The following is a 15318-nucleotide window of genomic DNA, read 5'->3' as shown; positions in this document are numbered from 1 at the left end:
TAGTATCTGTTATCGTAACGAAAATACTATACTCTACTAACAAAAATACACAGCTGAACATCAAGACTTGCTGACTCCTAAACGTGAAAGGAGAAATACAGCACAAAATGAATTTTGAAAGTTAGTGAAAGTCGACATTTAAGGTTTACATTATTCTGAATTACTGTGTTTATCATTAATAATAACAAAACATAGAGTGAAAAACAAAATAAATACATTTGTGTGCAACATAACATGAGGCAATCTATAATGGGGCCTAATTTACTAAAATCAACTTTAAAATATGTTGATAATAAATGCACAAATACACAAGGTTTCAGTTATTATGAGTTACTGACAAAAACATATGGAAAACCGATTTGAATAAAATCTACACTATAGCTTCCAATGGAACCTATATGGCATAACACAACCAATCAGTGGCATAGCAAGGCAGAGCTAACCACATACCATGCTGTGATCATGCAAGCAGGTGGTCACTATTTGGGTATTTGATGCGGTAAACATATTAAGTTGAATAACAACAGTTTCAGGATAACAAGGGCTTTGTATGGTTTTTCACATGTTTAACTGATATGCAACGAAAGCCTACAAACTGGTGAAGGCAAGATATGTGTGCCTGAATAGATGTGGAATAGATATAAAGGAAAATAATACATTTGATGTACAGCCATAAATCTGGGATCAGTCACCCTCAATAAATATATGCTGACAATAGCAAGATGTAAAAAGACATGACAAAACGTATCACATCCTGTGGGCTCAACACAACCAGACATGCTTTGTCACATACCACTTTCCCTTGTTCAACTAATTAAACACTCTGTAGATATTAAACATAATATGGTTCCATAAAAGTAGAAGCGTTTTACTTGTGTTTGGGTTGAAATATAAGGTAGGCATAGTGGTGAATGATAATGTCTCTGTAATGTTTCCCAGTTCTGCATGGCCTTCAGGTGTGTGCAACAATGTTTGATTGATGGGCCTGCTCATGGTGTGAGCAACAGTGGTTTGTAGATGGTAACCTAACTTCCCATGCTTCCAGCCACCAGCCACACATGCAGGTTGTGTGCTGAACACAAATGTGGTATCACCATTTTCATGCAAATTCATTCCACAACAAAGTAATTTGCGGAACAAAGATTTGTTGAATCCTCCTTTAAAGTTTCCATCATTGACAGATCTGCATGAAACTTGGGAGTTCTGGACTAGCTTTAACTTAACATACCAATAGAAAACTAAGTAAATGAAATAACGTTCAACTATTCCTGCTTCCAATTTAACTCTCTAAATAAAAGCTCATTGAAATCTTTGTACTGGCCCTAACTTGCTGTACCCTTCAAAATTGTATGCATATTATGTTAAACAGGGTCAGAATTAGCAGCAAATTATTCTCCACCCTTCACCTGTGCTACTTGTGACAGCAAGTCATTAAAAATTAAGTATTAAGAGTGAGGTAAATATGCTCATAGACTGCCAAGCATTGCACAGCTTTGTGAAACTGAAACACCCTTTAACTTTGGTCCCTTAACAGTGCTCTGTTAGAATTTCCAACAATAGGCTTAACCTTTACACAGCCTGCCAAATTTCAAGCATAAGCATTAAATATGATCAAAGTATACATAAAAATGTATTTGCTTCTTCATCTCCTGCTAGCTCTGCAAGACACTTGCCAAACTCAAACAAGATTACACATCATAAATTGCAGTCTATTATAGTACATTGTCACAAAACTCCACAGTTAAGTCACTTTTTGTGACCCACCCCTATTAATTGTGCCCCATGACAAATCTGCACTAATTTACACCTACTAAGAGAAAACTAAACAAAGGTAAAGTGGGTAAACTAAAGCAAAATTTCACCGAATGGTGCTAAGGTTACAGGCAAATAAACACACATTTTCTATTACATAGATAGGTCTAGTTATTAAATTACCTTTCAATAGCCTTTTCATATTGAAATAACTCAAAACTAACTAAATGTACACTAAATGAAGCAAAGGCACACTACAAATATTGTTCTAATTTCATGCCAAATTTAGTACAATTCAGTTTTTGCTCCAGCAAAAGATTGTCTATTTAACCTCAAACTTATTTTTTAACCGCTGAGTTGTTCTGCACAAATGCAGATGTGCCGAATCTTCAATTTAAATAGCAAATATAGCTAACACTTAAGACACATTGCTTTTTACTGGAAACTCACAAACTGAGAACTAAACAAACAGTTAGTGCCAAGTGTGTGTTTGTGTGTGTGTGTATCATATATATAAAAAAACCTATTGGTCGCCGCCAGTCGGTACTTATTGTTAGAATAATGTGCCCATAGAAAAAGAGTGCCAGTGATTTTTGTGGCACTTGGGATGTTTCAGGGTGATCTGCAAAGTGGGGTCCGAGAAGAAGGGTGGGGTGAAAAAACAAGTGTTTCCCAGACTAATTCCCATAGGAGTTTTGAACACAAATACAGCCTGAACAGCTGTACGGAATTACAGCAACTCTGGCAGAAAGGTAGCTTTTGGTACACAGATTATACTTTTGGATATTTGGTCTAAATCCGTTCAGTAGTTTACAAGAAATTAAGGAAAATCCAACTTTGTATATTGGAGGTCTCTAACAATTTGTGAATACTCATGAATATTTGCGAATGTGTGCGAGAACAGAAGCGCTGTAATTGGCTAGCCACAACCTGACTAGAAAGTTGCAGTCTCCATTTTATGTTATTTGAGAGGGTCCCAAATGGCTGAAAATAGAAATGTTAAGTGGCACAAGGGGTGTTTTAGGATCACATTATGGATTTAAAATGATTTCTCTTCACCATGGGCTATATTTGAAAATATTCAAGAATATCCAAGGATATGCAAAAGTAAAAAGAAAAAAATTAATAATAATAATAATAACATTCACAGTCTCATTCATTTACTAACTCATTCATTCACCCAGAGACTCAAGCGCACACTCACACACCCACCTAGGCACTCATGCACCCACTCAGACTCACACCCACTTTCAGACCCGCTCACAGATCTGCTGACAGGCCCTGTGGCCATCCCCCGCTGCACACGGTCAAAGGTTGTGCTTGGCATGTGGCAGGGTGGTTTTAAGGCCCTGTGGCCAACCCTAGCCGTGCACGGACAAAGGCCATGCACAGCGGTGGTTGGATTAATGTATAGCAATTAAAATGACATTAAAAGACCATAGAAATTAACTTGCTTCCTATTTAGCCATTATCTGTTGCTCCCTTGAGAAATTACGAGCAGCAAACAAGTCACAACTGTTAATGTGCTTCAATGGGATACGGCCATTTTTCAGAATCTGTGATGTTCAACACAAATGCATAATGAAGCGCAGCTGACTTTGCCCATGTTGTAAGAAGGACATGTCATTCTGAATATCAATCATAGAAGACAAAATATTAAGTGTGTATATTCAGTTGGACAGAGTATTTATGCCATTATCGACAACAGCTAAAGCCTTTTCCATATTTTCTTTATCTCTTTGCCTTACACGTGCAGCTGCTTCCATTTGAGAAAGCTTCTTCCATATTTCAATGTATATGGCATACAAAAAATATTCTGATTGTGCAGGTCTACTTCCTTTGATAGGAGACTAAGTTGTTCTTTAACTGCTACTAAGGTGTTAGTGCGTAACCATTGCTGGCACAGTTTATCCGCACTGAATGTGATAACTATACCCAGGTGTTTACCGGAGACATTGCGAGGGTCTGGCCAGCTAATCTTGAAACCCCCCGAGGAATTAACAAAAGGAGCGGGACACACATCTGCATCTATTGAGTGTAGAATTATAGGTAACATCCTGAACCCAAGCATTCATTTCTTAATCAGTGACATTTAGGAGTGTTTGCCAGTCTTTGTGATTGTCGGGTGTGGGCATACTGAGCGTATTAGTTTCCTTTATTTTTGCTAACCCAAGCAGGATGTTTGTTGAACCGTATCATTTAAAAATATCATTTGAACATAAATAAGACCAATGCTTAGGTTCTAAGGCTCTAAACGAAGCATTCCCCAAACACTTTTCACATCTATAGTATTTTTCCAGTAATCATAACCTTCAACAGCAAGTCGAGAAACAAAGGAATCTGAATAATTTAATTTGTCTCAATAAAATCTTCCACATTGCATCTTGAAATATGACTCTGCATTTGTAGAGTCATGACTAGGAAAGTATGCACATTTGTCTACATCTGTTTCTGGACACCCCACAGGTTGAACAATGTTCCCACTGTGTGTAGTTAAATACTGATCTATGTCTATTTGCTCAGTGAAGAAAATATTGTCCCCAATGAGGATAACAGAACATTTCCCCTAATTTGCTGTATTTGTATACAAATCATCACTTTCACATACAGTGCAATCCTGCAGCCCAGCAAGCATAGAATCAACTGTTTAACATCCCAGTTAGCAGCAACACCAGGCATAATTACCTCTCTCATTGAAATTTTGATAACGAAAGGAATTTGGATAACCTCAGTAGGCCCAAAAATATCAAATGGAACTTTAGCCCAAACAACCCCATCTGGAATTGGTACTGTTGAAATGTTTACAAGGGACAAGTCTCTTTAGACCTTATGTGAGGAGAGATATGGTGTTAAAATTCATCAATTGACTTGACAGAAGATCATTCAGGAAGATAATGACCATTTATCAAAAGAAAGAAAACAGTCACAAAACGTATCCATAACAGAAAGACAATATCCACAGATAATACCATGGATAAATCAAATAGTTATTTTTAAGCCATATGTATAGCGTATGTGTCTTTGAAACAGTTTTAGTTGAAGGTGCATATGAAGTTGAAGAAAAGTCATCAAGATCGATGAAATAACCAGAAGCGGTCTCAGTGAACTCAGGAGCTGGTGCATTAGTGGTGGATGGATCCACTTCACATGGAGGTTCATAGTTGACAATGTCGGCAGTTTGTGTTGAATTGGAGTAAAAATCAGCCACATCTTGGACAGTTCTTGGCAGTGAAGTAGTAACAGGAATCAGCAGAATCTCATTCTCCACCCTCCCCATTCTCGAGGAGGCATTTGTAGCATTGTTGTACATGCTGGCGTATTCAGAAGTGTTGTTGTTTCTTCTTTGAAGAAGTATGTCCTGTTGGGTAGTGAGAGGCGACCAGGGCCTAAGGGACCTCTGGGTCTACTGTGTAGGATCGGCCACATGGAGCAAGTTTATGTTATGGAAAAAAATCTGTTCCCTCTGGAACCAGGCAGCGGTGGTAGAAAGACAGTAAAGATGTCTTGTACTCCCAGGACGTAGACCAGTGCTCTCTATGATGGGCCAGATTCCTTCTTCACTGCAATCTTCTCATAACCAGATCCCCAACTTTAGGAATCCAGCCAGTAAAAGTCATTGGCAAATCCCTTATTCCTAAGGTGGCAGCACTGGCAGATGAATCATCATCACAAAATTGTTGAAGCTCCTGCAGGCCAGTAAGACGTTCATTTATGTCAAAAGGTGTGTCTGCCGCCAACATAACAGGGCCATCTAGATCTGGGAAATACATAGGTATCCCAAAGAGGACCTCGTAAGGAGTGTGTCTCCCAAAGGACCATCTTGACAGATTATTCACTTCTCGCAAGATCCCATATAGGTGATGAAGCCAACTGCAACCTGAAACTAATACTCTAGCTGTTAAGGACTGCTCTAGGTCACAATTCCTCTTCTCCACAACAGAATTACCCTCGTGTTCTGGGGAAGAGTAATGGAGTTCTACACCCATCGTCCTCCTGGTGTCCCTGAATGCCCTAGAAGCAAAAGCAGGGCCCTGGTCCGAATAGAATGCTACAACCACATATGTACCAATAAAGACCAGCAAGTCTTTTATAATAGATCGAGCATCAGCTGACCACTATGGCCATACCCACAGGAATCTACAACAAAAATGAATAGCAACTAAGATGTATTTGTATGCACCATCAGGAACTAAGGGACCACAATGACCCAGATACACACACTCTTGTGGCCTACTGGGCATTAAGAAGGATATCTGTGGTGGGCGTTTGATTTTTCAGCCCTTTATTTACTGCCAAATGTCACAGCAAAGGACATATTGCTTGGCCTGTTTATATAGACCCGGGCACCAGAAGCATTTTTGTAGGAGTGATATTGTGGCCGCATCACCAGCATGTGCAGATGTGGCACCCTCGTGCACAGCTTTGATGCGATTTAATCTCTGATCTTGGTTGGGGAATCACTCGAACAACCACCTCAGGAATTGTCGCAAAGGCAACATTCTGCCGAAGCTTTCACAGCAGCCTGAATTTCATTATTCAATCTTGTGCTATAACAAGTCACTGCAGCAACAGAAGCCATAGCTACTGCAGATTTGGCCGCTTCATCAGCCAAAGTTTTTCCTGCAAAGTGTACTCCTACATGGTGGCCCAGTGTATGTGCTACATGAGCATCTGGTAGCTTATCCTTAAGATCAGCCACCCTTACCCACAGGGTGTTCCCCTTTCTCCTTTGAGTTTCGAAACCCATTTGACCACCAATTATTGAGATACTCATTCCAGGACTGGACTCAGTAGTACGAATCACACACAATCAATGTGAGCTGTTCTGGATCTGTATTTTCCAGTGCCAAGATAAGAGCTTTAAGCTCAGCCAACTCAGCAGCAAGGACTGTGTGTAGGTACGTTGAGGGTGGAATACACCATCCATCACTTGTCTGATGGCTGCACAAGCGACTGAGTATTGATGCTTTGTATCTTCGACTGGTTGCACTGAACCATCAATGCAAATGACGGTTTGTTATCTGTCAAATGGCAAGATGTTAGTAGGTACAGGGTACTCCGGTTCGTATTGGAGGAATGTTTGTGTTTGAAGTTATGAGTCGAAGATGTAGTCAACATCAGTGGAGGACAGCAGTTGTCCATTGAACCCAACTTGGATGTAATGCTTTAGTTTTTGGAATACTTGCTTTGGTGACAGCCTCCAAGGCTGGCACAGGGATAATGACAATAACGCGTTTCCCTTAGGCAAGTGGCTTCTTAAAAGCCACCATCTGTACAGCAGTCAGAATATTTTCTGTGCGTACAAGCATTGTTCTGCATTGGAGTATAAATGTGATTTATATGCTCTGGGTACCACATTGCCCTCATTAAAGGTTACATAAGTGAACTGGATGGCACCAGCAATTATTCTGATGACCAAGTTTGTTTTATTGCCACATGTGCATAAGGGTTTTGATTCTAGCATGTCTTGCTGCAATCCTCTCCGGATGTGCGTGTGTTCAAGTGTCCAGTGTTTGCTTGAGAAATCTGGGTAAATTAAATCAGATTGGTTTGATGCGATGTGCATAATCTGGAATGTAAATTCTGCCAAAGTTAAACCAAGTGATAACTATAGTTTAATTGCGTATGGTGGTTGAAGTTGAGAGCATTTTACTAAAAAGTGTGGGCCAGGCTCTTGCCTTCATTTGATAACTCATATCCCAGGAACAAGACAATGGAAAAGTCCATTTAAGTTTTCTTAAAATGTAATTTGTAGCCAAGGGCTGCAAATCCAAAAATGATCCGATCGACCCTGGCAAGATGAATGTTGAGGTAGTCATCTATGAGATAGATGTCATCCACATAGGACAACGCCTCATGATCAATATCATGTAATATTGATACTACACGGGCTGTTCTAATAGCCCTGGGGCAAACAGCAAAAGTGTTTTTGTGAGCCAAATGAGAATGCACTCAGGTTCAGACTTTCATGCTCTAAATTTTGGCAGAAAAAAAATGCTGGAAATATCCAATGTTGTTTTATATTTTTTATGCACTATGTTGTTAATTAGTGTAGTGCTGTGTGAATTTTGTATTGCGTATGTGTGTTTATAGTTGTTTAGGTATCTAGGTAACTAAGACTATTCTACATGAATGGCTGGTTATTGCAACGGGGAATAACAGGTTATTCATTGCAGAGACACAGGGTACTATTAATCCCTGGTGCTCGAGTTGAGTGAGGAACTCTCTGAATGGAACTTTAGCCTATTGGGCCTGAGGCTGGGGCATAGACCCAATAGGTATTATATAGTGGAAGGAATATGTATCCCGCCGTATGTGGTTGCAGTATAGCGCAGGTGCCTACGCTAAAGCCCAGTCAACAGAGTTGGCTTCTTTTTCACTTCCAGAACAAGATCTGAGGAAAAAAAAAAAAAAAGACAAAATGATATCTTCCCCATGTGGGACCTTACGGACATGTTCAGGTCTCCTATTGGCAGAAAGAGACTGGTTTTCCCAATTAAGTTCTTACCAAAATATTACACAAATAGTGCTCTCTCCATCTCCCTAAATTCGGACATTTAAATTATAAACCCTGTCGGGTGGGAGAACGCACCCATTCTGCAGTCTTGACTACAAGGAAGTCGTCAGCTGCTGTTGCATCCAGATGCTCTTTCAGACTGACAACATGCTGTGACTTTTGCCACGCTGTCCAGCATGGTCACTGCCCACACTTTTTCAGCAATGCTCATGTTTGCTGGCATGTTTAACTGAAATTGCTGCCACCATTTTTTTTGTGTGGCTTTTGCTGTGGGGATTTGTCAGCTTTCTTGTCTGAAGACCGCTGTAAGTCTTTCTTCTGTTTCACATAGTCAGGATGTTGCTATGACAACCCTACTCTCTCACTCAGTGTATCCGGTGTGTCCTTGGTGGGTTTCCTGGGTGAGGAGAGGGAAAATGCAAACCTTATTGATCTATTTGGAAGACATAGACTGACTAACTAGGCTCTTTATAGATTCCTTTATTTTTGTAGTGCTCTCAGGATATATGAATAAAGTCTTTGTGAACAAGTTGTGGGGTGGGGAATGTTCTTTGTATTAGGTTTGCTGATCTTGTGATTTTCTGATCTTTTGCTTCTGATTGTTTGTTTTGAGTTTCTTTAATATTCCCTCTTTTTGTTTTTCTTCTTCTGTTCCTTTCAGGGTTTTTTCTGTCGTGAGCGTTTTTCCCCCGAAGAAAACCTCGTCACGTGGAGGAATGAGGAATATGGATACGTAATCGTGGAAAAAAAAGAAAAAAAGTAAGTGGATTTTGTTCTGAGCGAAGCAATCTTTTGGGTTTAATTATGATGCGGGAGAAAAGAAAAGGAGTGGGCCAGAGAAGGTTTGCAGGAAAAAGGTGGATAATAGTGAAACCAAAGGAACGTCCCAGGTGAAAGGGAGGGATGTGCACATAGGGTCGCTTTAAACACCTCCATGAAAGTCAATTAAAAAAAAAGTTTGATTTTCTCCTGGTTTTCCCAGTTTGCCTCCCCCTTCTTCTTCCCGGCTAGTCTTTTGCTGTTTCACCTCCCCCCTCTCCTGTCCATCCCTCGTCCCCTCTCCTGCCTCCCCACTTCCACAGTACGCTACCAGTGTTGAGGAGGTATGCACGCACCTGAGTGAGCCACGTCCCTTCGGGGACGTGGCGGCATTCCTCGACTTGCCAGCACGGCGGTGGTTGACCTTTACTCTCCTCCATTCCCTGACACACCGCTGGCTGCACGTCCTCTGTCACTCTTCCTGGCAGTCGACTCGTCCTCTTCATGGACCATTCCACATTCGAACTCTTTGTTCCTTGCATCATCCCTCTCTGTTGTCTCTTCCTCTTTCTCTCTCTCGTGGCGTCTTCCTGTTCCTTTTTTACCTGCCATCAGATGGATATCCAGGTTGATGTTTTGGTCGTCAACCCCCTCTGAGGTCCCCCTAGGATACGAACACAGCGGCCCCTTGGCATCCTGGGGATACAGGGATATCTTAACCATGTCACACATCCTCCCCCATGAGAAGGGCTGATGGAGACCTTGATCCACAGGGTGTCTAGATAAATAAGCCGCTGTTGACAGCTTTGAACCAGGGAGGTTTTGAACCTGAAACACAAATGGTTGAAGTTCCATAAACCAACGTAAGATCCTCAGATTTGTGTTTTTATGTCTAGCCAACCACATGAGAGGGGTGTGATCGGTGTATAGGATAAAACAGATGTCCCAACATGTAATAGTGGAGGCCCTCGATTGCCCATTTAATTGCGAAACACTCCCTTTCTATGATTGGATAATTCTGTTCTCTGGGTAATAATTTACTGCTGATATATACAATGGGAAGGAGAACATCTTCAGGTTTTTGAGATAGAACTGCCCCAATACCGACATCAGAGTCGTCGGTCTGTAAACAAAATGGTTTTGATAAATCAGGGCATTGTAAAACAGGTTCTGTTGTCAAAATCCTTTTTAAGGTTTCAAAACTATGAAGCTGGTGAGGAGTTAACATTTTGGTCGGATCCCCCTTTTTAAAAAAAAAAAAAAGATCGTCAGAGGTGCAGCGATAGTGGAGTATCTGGGTATGAACCGACGGTAGTAGCCCGGCATCCCTAAGAAGGAACATACTTCTCGCTTGGTGGTGGGTTGAGGTATATGTAGGATTGCTTGTACTTTATCGACTTGGGGTCGTATTTGTCCCTTTCCAATGTTATACCCTAAATAGGCAATAGTATCCCTCGCAAGGTTACATTTTTCGGGGTTAACACTAAGCCCTGCCTCGAGTAATGTTTGGAGCGCTGTTCTTAGATGGTGCACATGGTCCCCCCATGTTTTACTGTAGATGACGAAATCATCAAGATATGCCGCTGTGTATCCATTGTGTTCTTTTAAGAGTCGATCCATTAACTTTTGAAAGGTTGCAGGGGCCCCATGCAGTCCAAAAGGAGGAACAGTAAATTGGTATAAGCCTGAGGGAGTAGAGAATGCAGTCTTTGTTGGAGGGTTGTAAGGGAATCTGCCAGTACCCTTTTGTTAAGTCTAATGTAGACATATACTGTGCCTTGCCCAATTGTTCTAAAAGCTCATCTACCCTGGGTATAAGATAAGTATCAAACTGGGAAATGCTATTTAATTGTCTGAAATCGATAAAAAATCTAATTGAACCACTGGGTTTTGGGACTAATACTACGGGTGAGCACCAGGGGCTTATTGATGGTTCAATGATACCTGACTAACATATTTTGGACTTCCTGTTCTAATACGCGCCTCCTCGCTTCTGGTATTCGATATGGGCGGAGCTGAGCAATCTTATCCCCTTGGTTTTGATGGAATGATGAATGAGGGATGTTTTTCCTGGAGGTAGGGAAAAGAGACTTTGATAACTAAGGACAGATCTTATGTGAGGGTGGAGGGGAACGTAGGAAGAACCTCCGAATTATCCTCGGTCTGTGAACTTAAACTAATTGTGAGGGGTTTTACCCAGTTTAGCAAAAACCCTGTCTGTATAGCTCCCTGTAAATCACCTGTGTCCTCCCACATGTAAGTAGGCTAACATGATAGATTTGGGTTTGGTGGGGGTTGTTATATAGTTCTATATCATATGTGACAGGAGTCACTACTTTTGTTACTTTGCATAGACCCTGCAATTTTGCTAATAATTTATTTTCTGAGCTGGGAATTAATATTAGCAATCGGTCCCCTGGTTGGAATGCTCTAAGAGATGTGTTTCTATCATAATACCTTTTTTGTCTCGTTTGGGCTTCTTCGAGGTGGGTTGTAACATCTTCCCCTACACTATGGATCAGCTCTTTCAGTCATGGGTGTAGTCTAGGTTGTCTTTCTCCTCGTTTTCAGTTTCCTCCTATTTTTCTGCAGTCATGTCTCATAAAGTCCGGGGTTGTCGTCTGAAAACGAACTCGAATGGACTATGACCCGTAGACGATTGGACATGCTTTTTTATGGCATACAGAACCAGGGGCAGTTTCTTATCCCAGTCTTTACTGGAATCGGTTATGACTAAGAGTTTTCAGGGTGTGGTTGTATCTCTCTACTAGACCGTCTGTCTGGTGGTAATAGACAGAGGTACGGATGTGGGTTACTCCCAGTAGTTGACAGATCCCTGCCATTAGGCGGGACATGAATGGAGTCACTTGATCCACAAATAAAATCTCTAGGTAATCCAACCCAAGAAAAAAAAAAAAAGTTTGTGCTATGTTTTTAGTACTCATGCTAGTTAAGGGAATGGCTTCAGGATACCTTGTAGCATAGTCTACTAGGACAAGGATATATACATTACCTTTTGAGGATGAGTCAGGGGTCCTACCAGGTCCATCCCTACCCGCGAAAAGGGAAAATCTATCATGGGTAGAGGACAGAGGTGCTTTTCGGTTTGTCCCAGGGTTAATGAGCTGACATTTAGGACATTGTTGACAAAACCATTTAATGTTGGTATTCTTCTGTCTTTTCTCTACCAAAATGTCCCCCACCTACAAGGCTATGGGCCAAGTGTAAGACTTGCATATGATAGGGTTGGGGAATTGGTAGCTGTCTTTCCTGACCTTTCCCTTGTATTACCCTATATAATAGTCCATTTTAAACCAAAAAGAAGGGACCCACCTGTCCAGTGTTTTCAGTTATGGTTGCTTCCCATGTCGTAAGGTATGGTCTTCCCATTGGCTGTTCTTAAAGGGAGGTAGGGTCGCCAAAACCAGTTTATTGTTCGTGGGTGTTTTCATATGTGTAATATTCATTGGATATGCTCTCTTCCCTTCTCTCCTCTGCTTTTTACCCTGTCGGATCCGTTCCTTCTCCAGAGTGACTGGAGTCTGAGAAAAGGGGCTTCTGTCCACTATTCCTTTAATTTGTTCTTATCATGGAGACTATCCAGTAACATATTGAAATTGACATAGGCAGTACCTATAATTGCCTCCTCCACCAGGAGTGGAAGAACTCCCATTTTTAAATGTTCAACTTGTCCTCCCCATTCAATTCTTATAGTTATTAAAGGACATTCTTTCATTTCCCCATGAATACAGCAAATCGAAACCTTCTCATTGGTAGTAGAGAAATTAATCGGTACTAAACTTGATCGGATTACTGACTGACTACGTCTGGAGTCTACGAGGGTTCTAGTGAAACGTCCATTTAGCAGTAGTTCCTTCATATAATGAGGTATATCCCTACCCGTACAGAGAACCCTCCCCCCAGTTACCCCTATTTCCATGGGCTTAGTTTTCTCCATTTTGTGGGGGCACGTCCGGGCTATGTGTCCCCATTCTGCGCAGTGATTGCATTGGGATAACTGATTTGGAGTTCTGTCTAGAGGCTTTAGTAATGGGGTTTCTGCAGGACCTTTCAGAGTTTTAATCAGATATGAGGGACTAGGTATGTGGCTACTTACTGTAGGCCCTTTCCCTGACAGGAACTCAGGAGCCTGGTGAAATGCACAGGCCAGTTCTATAGCCATAGTAGTATCAACATTGGGATGTTGTTTTATCCAATTCCTGGTTTGAGGGGGCAAAGCCTCAAGAAACTGTTCAAGTAGTATAATGCGAATTACGTCATCCCGATCAGTAGCTATGGGAGGCAGCCATTTAAGTCATAAATCCTGAATACAATAATAAAGGGCTCGTGGATTCTCCATGGGGTTTCACTTTGTTTGATACGATAATATTCAGTATCATGTCCCACACATTCTAATATACCTTTCTTTATTTTGGGGTAGTGAGTAATGCCCCCTGGGTTTAAAGCCTGAAAGGCAGCCTGTAATGTTCCTGTTAAGAGTGGGGCAATATACTGTCCCCATCTATCTTCTGGCCATGTAGCTGAAGTGGTAATATGTTCAAAGTTAGTAAAGAACGCGTCTGGGTCCTCTACTTCTTGGAATTTTTGTAGGACGGAGCTCGGGATGTTAAGGTGGACTTGACTAGAGGCAAAAATATCAGTCAATTTCCTTAATGCTGTTTCGTGGACCAACTGGTTGTTGGCCAAAATTGTGGCTTGATGTTTTAGAGCATTTTGGAGTGTTTCACGGTCAGCACATGCCTCCTTCTGTTGCTCCTCCCATGCCAATTGCAGATGTCGCTGTCCCTCTGCCAATTGGTGAATCATGTCTTCCAAAGTAGGTTTGTCTTCCATTATTGTTATTGTCTTTCCTCCTCTCCCACTACAGCAAATCCCACTTCTGACACCACTGTGGTGGGTTCCCCAGGTGAGGAGAGAGAAAACGCAAAAGTTATTGATCTATTTGGAAGACAGACCGACTAACTAATCCTTAAAGATTCCTTTATTTTCGTAGTGCTCTTGGGATATATGAATAAAGTATTTGTGAACTTGTAGAAGAGAAAAAAAACTAAACAAAAATGTTCTTTGCATTAGGTTTGCTGATCTTGTGATTTTCTGATCTTTTGCTTCGGATTATTGTTCGTTGAGTTTCTTTAGTAGTACCTCTTTGTTTTTCTTCTTTCCCTTTCAGGGTTTTTTCCTTCGTGAGTGCTTTTCCCCCAAAGAAAACTTCCTCACAAGAAGGAGAAGAAGAAGAAGGAGGAGAAGAAGGAGGAGAAGAAGGAGAAGGAGAAGAAGAAAAAGAAGGAGGAGAAGAAGGAGAAGGAGAAGAAGATGATGATAAAGGCAAGTGGATTTTGTTTAGAGCAAAGCAATCCTTTTGGTTGAACTATGATGCAGGAGAAAAGAAAAGGAGTGGGCCGGAGAAGGTTTGCAGGAAAAAGGTGGATAGTAGCGAAACCAAAGGAACGTCCCGGGTGAAAGGGAGGGATGTGCACGTAGGGTCACTTTAAACACATCGGTGAAGGTTTTTTTGGGGGAATTAAGAGCAGATTTTGTCCTTGTTTTCCCGTTTACACCCCCGTCTTCTTCCCGGCTATTCCTCTGCTGTTTCATCCCCCCTCCTGTCCGTCCCTCATCCCCACTCTCTTGTCCCCACTTTCACAGTAAGCTACTGGTGTTGGAAGTATGCACTCACCCGAGTGAGCCACGTCCCTCCGGGGACGTGGTGGGATTCCTCGGCTTGTCGGCCCGGCAGTGTGGATCTTTACTCTCCTTCGTTTCCTGACGCACGGCTGGCTGCACGTCCTCGGTTACTCTTCGTGGCAGTCGACTTGTCCTCTTCGTCAACCATTCTGCATTCGACCTCTTTGTTCCTTGCGTCGTCCCTCTGTTGTTTCTTCCTCTCGTCGCGTCTTCCTGTTCCTTTTTTTACCTGCCGTCAGACAGATATCTGGGTTGATGTTTTGGTCATCAAGCCCCTCTGAGGTCCCCACGGGGTACAAACACAGTGGCCCCTTGGCATCCTGGGGAGACAGGGATATCTTAACCCTGTCACAGTCCTGAAAGGAACAAGAGGGATGTGAATCAGTATCTCTCTCAGGAGCTTTTAAAGTTACTCTATTTCTGTAATTATATTTCCTTTTGGAGCTCTCTAGATGCAGAGGATCTGTGTTCTGACTTTGTGGGTCTTTATTTTGTTTCTGCTTATCCCAATGTTTTTAGAACCATCCTGTGCTTGTTTAGTACCATCTTTAGGGGCGGAATTCAGAATTTCAGGCTTCTTCAGC

General features: G+C 41.7%; 1 protein-coding gene across 1 annotated transcript in view; it reads right to left on the bottom strand.

Annotated features, from left to right (window-relative positions):
• PLA2G4C (phospholipase A2 group IVC) overlaps positions 1 to 14959 on the bottom strand; it is a 519666-nt gene extending 504707 nt beyond the window's left edge. Inside the window, exon 1 of the mRNA XM_069238317.1 lies at positions 14727 to 14959. The gene's annotated coding sequence lies outside the window, so the exon portion shown is untranslated. The remainder of the gene's footprint in view (positions 1 to 14726) is intronic.
• Positions 14960 to 15318: the final 359 nt, after the last annotated feature.

This window comes from Pleurodeles waltl, chromosome 6 (genome assembly GCF_031143425.1).
Source record: "Pleurodeles waltl isolate 20211129_DDA chromosome 6, aPleWal1.hap1.20221129, whole genome shotgun sequence".
NCBI lineage: Eukaryota > Metazoa > Chordata > Amphibia > Caudata > Salamandridae > Pleurodeles > Pleurodeles waltl.
This window is presented reverse-complemented; position numbering and strand designations above follow the sequence as displayed.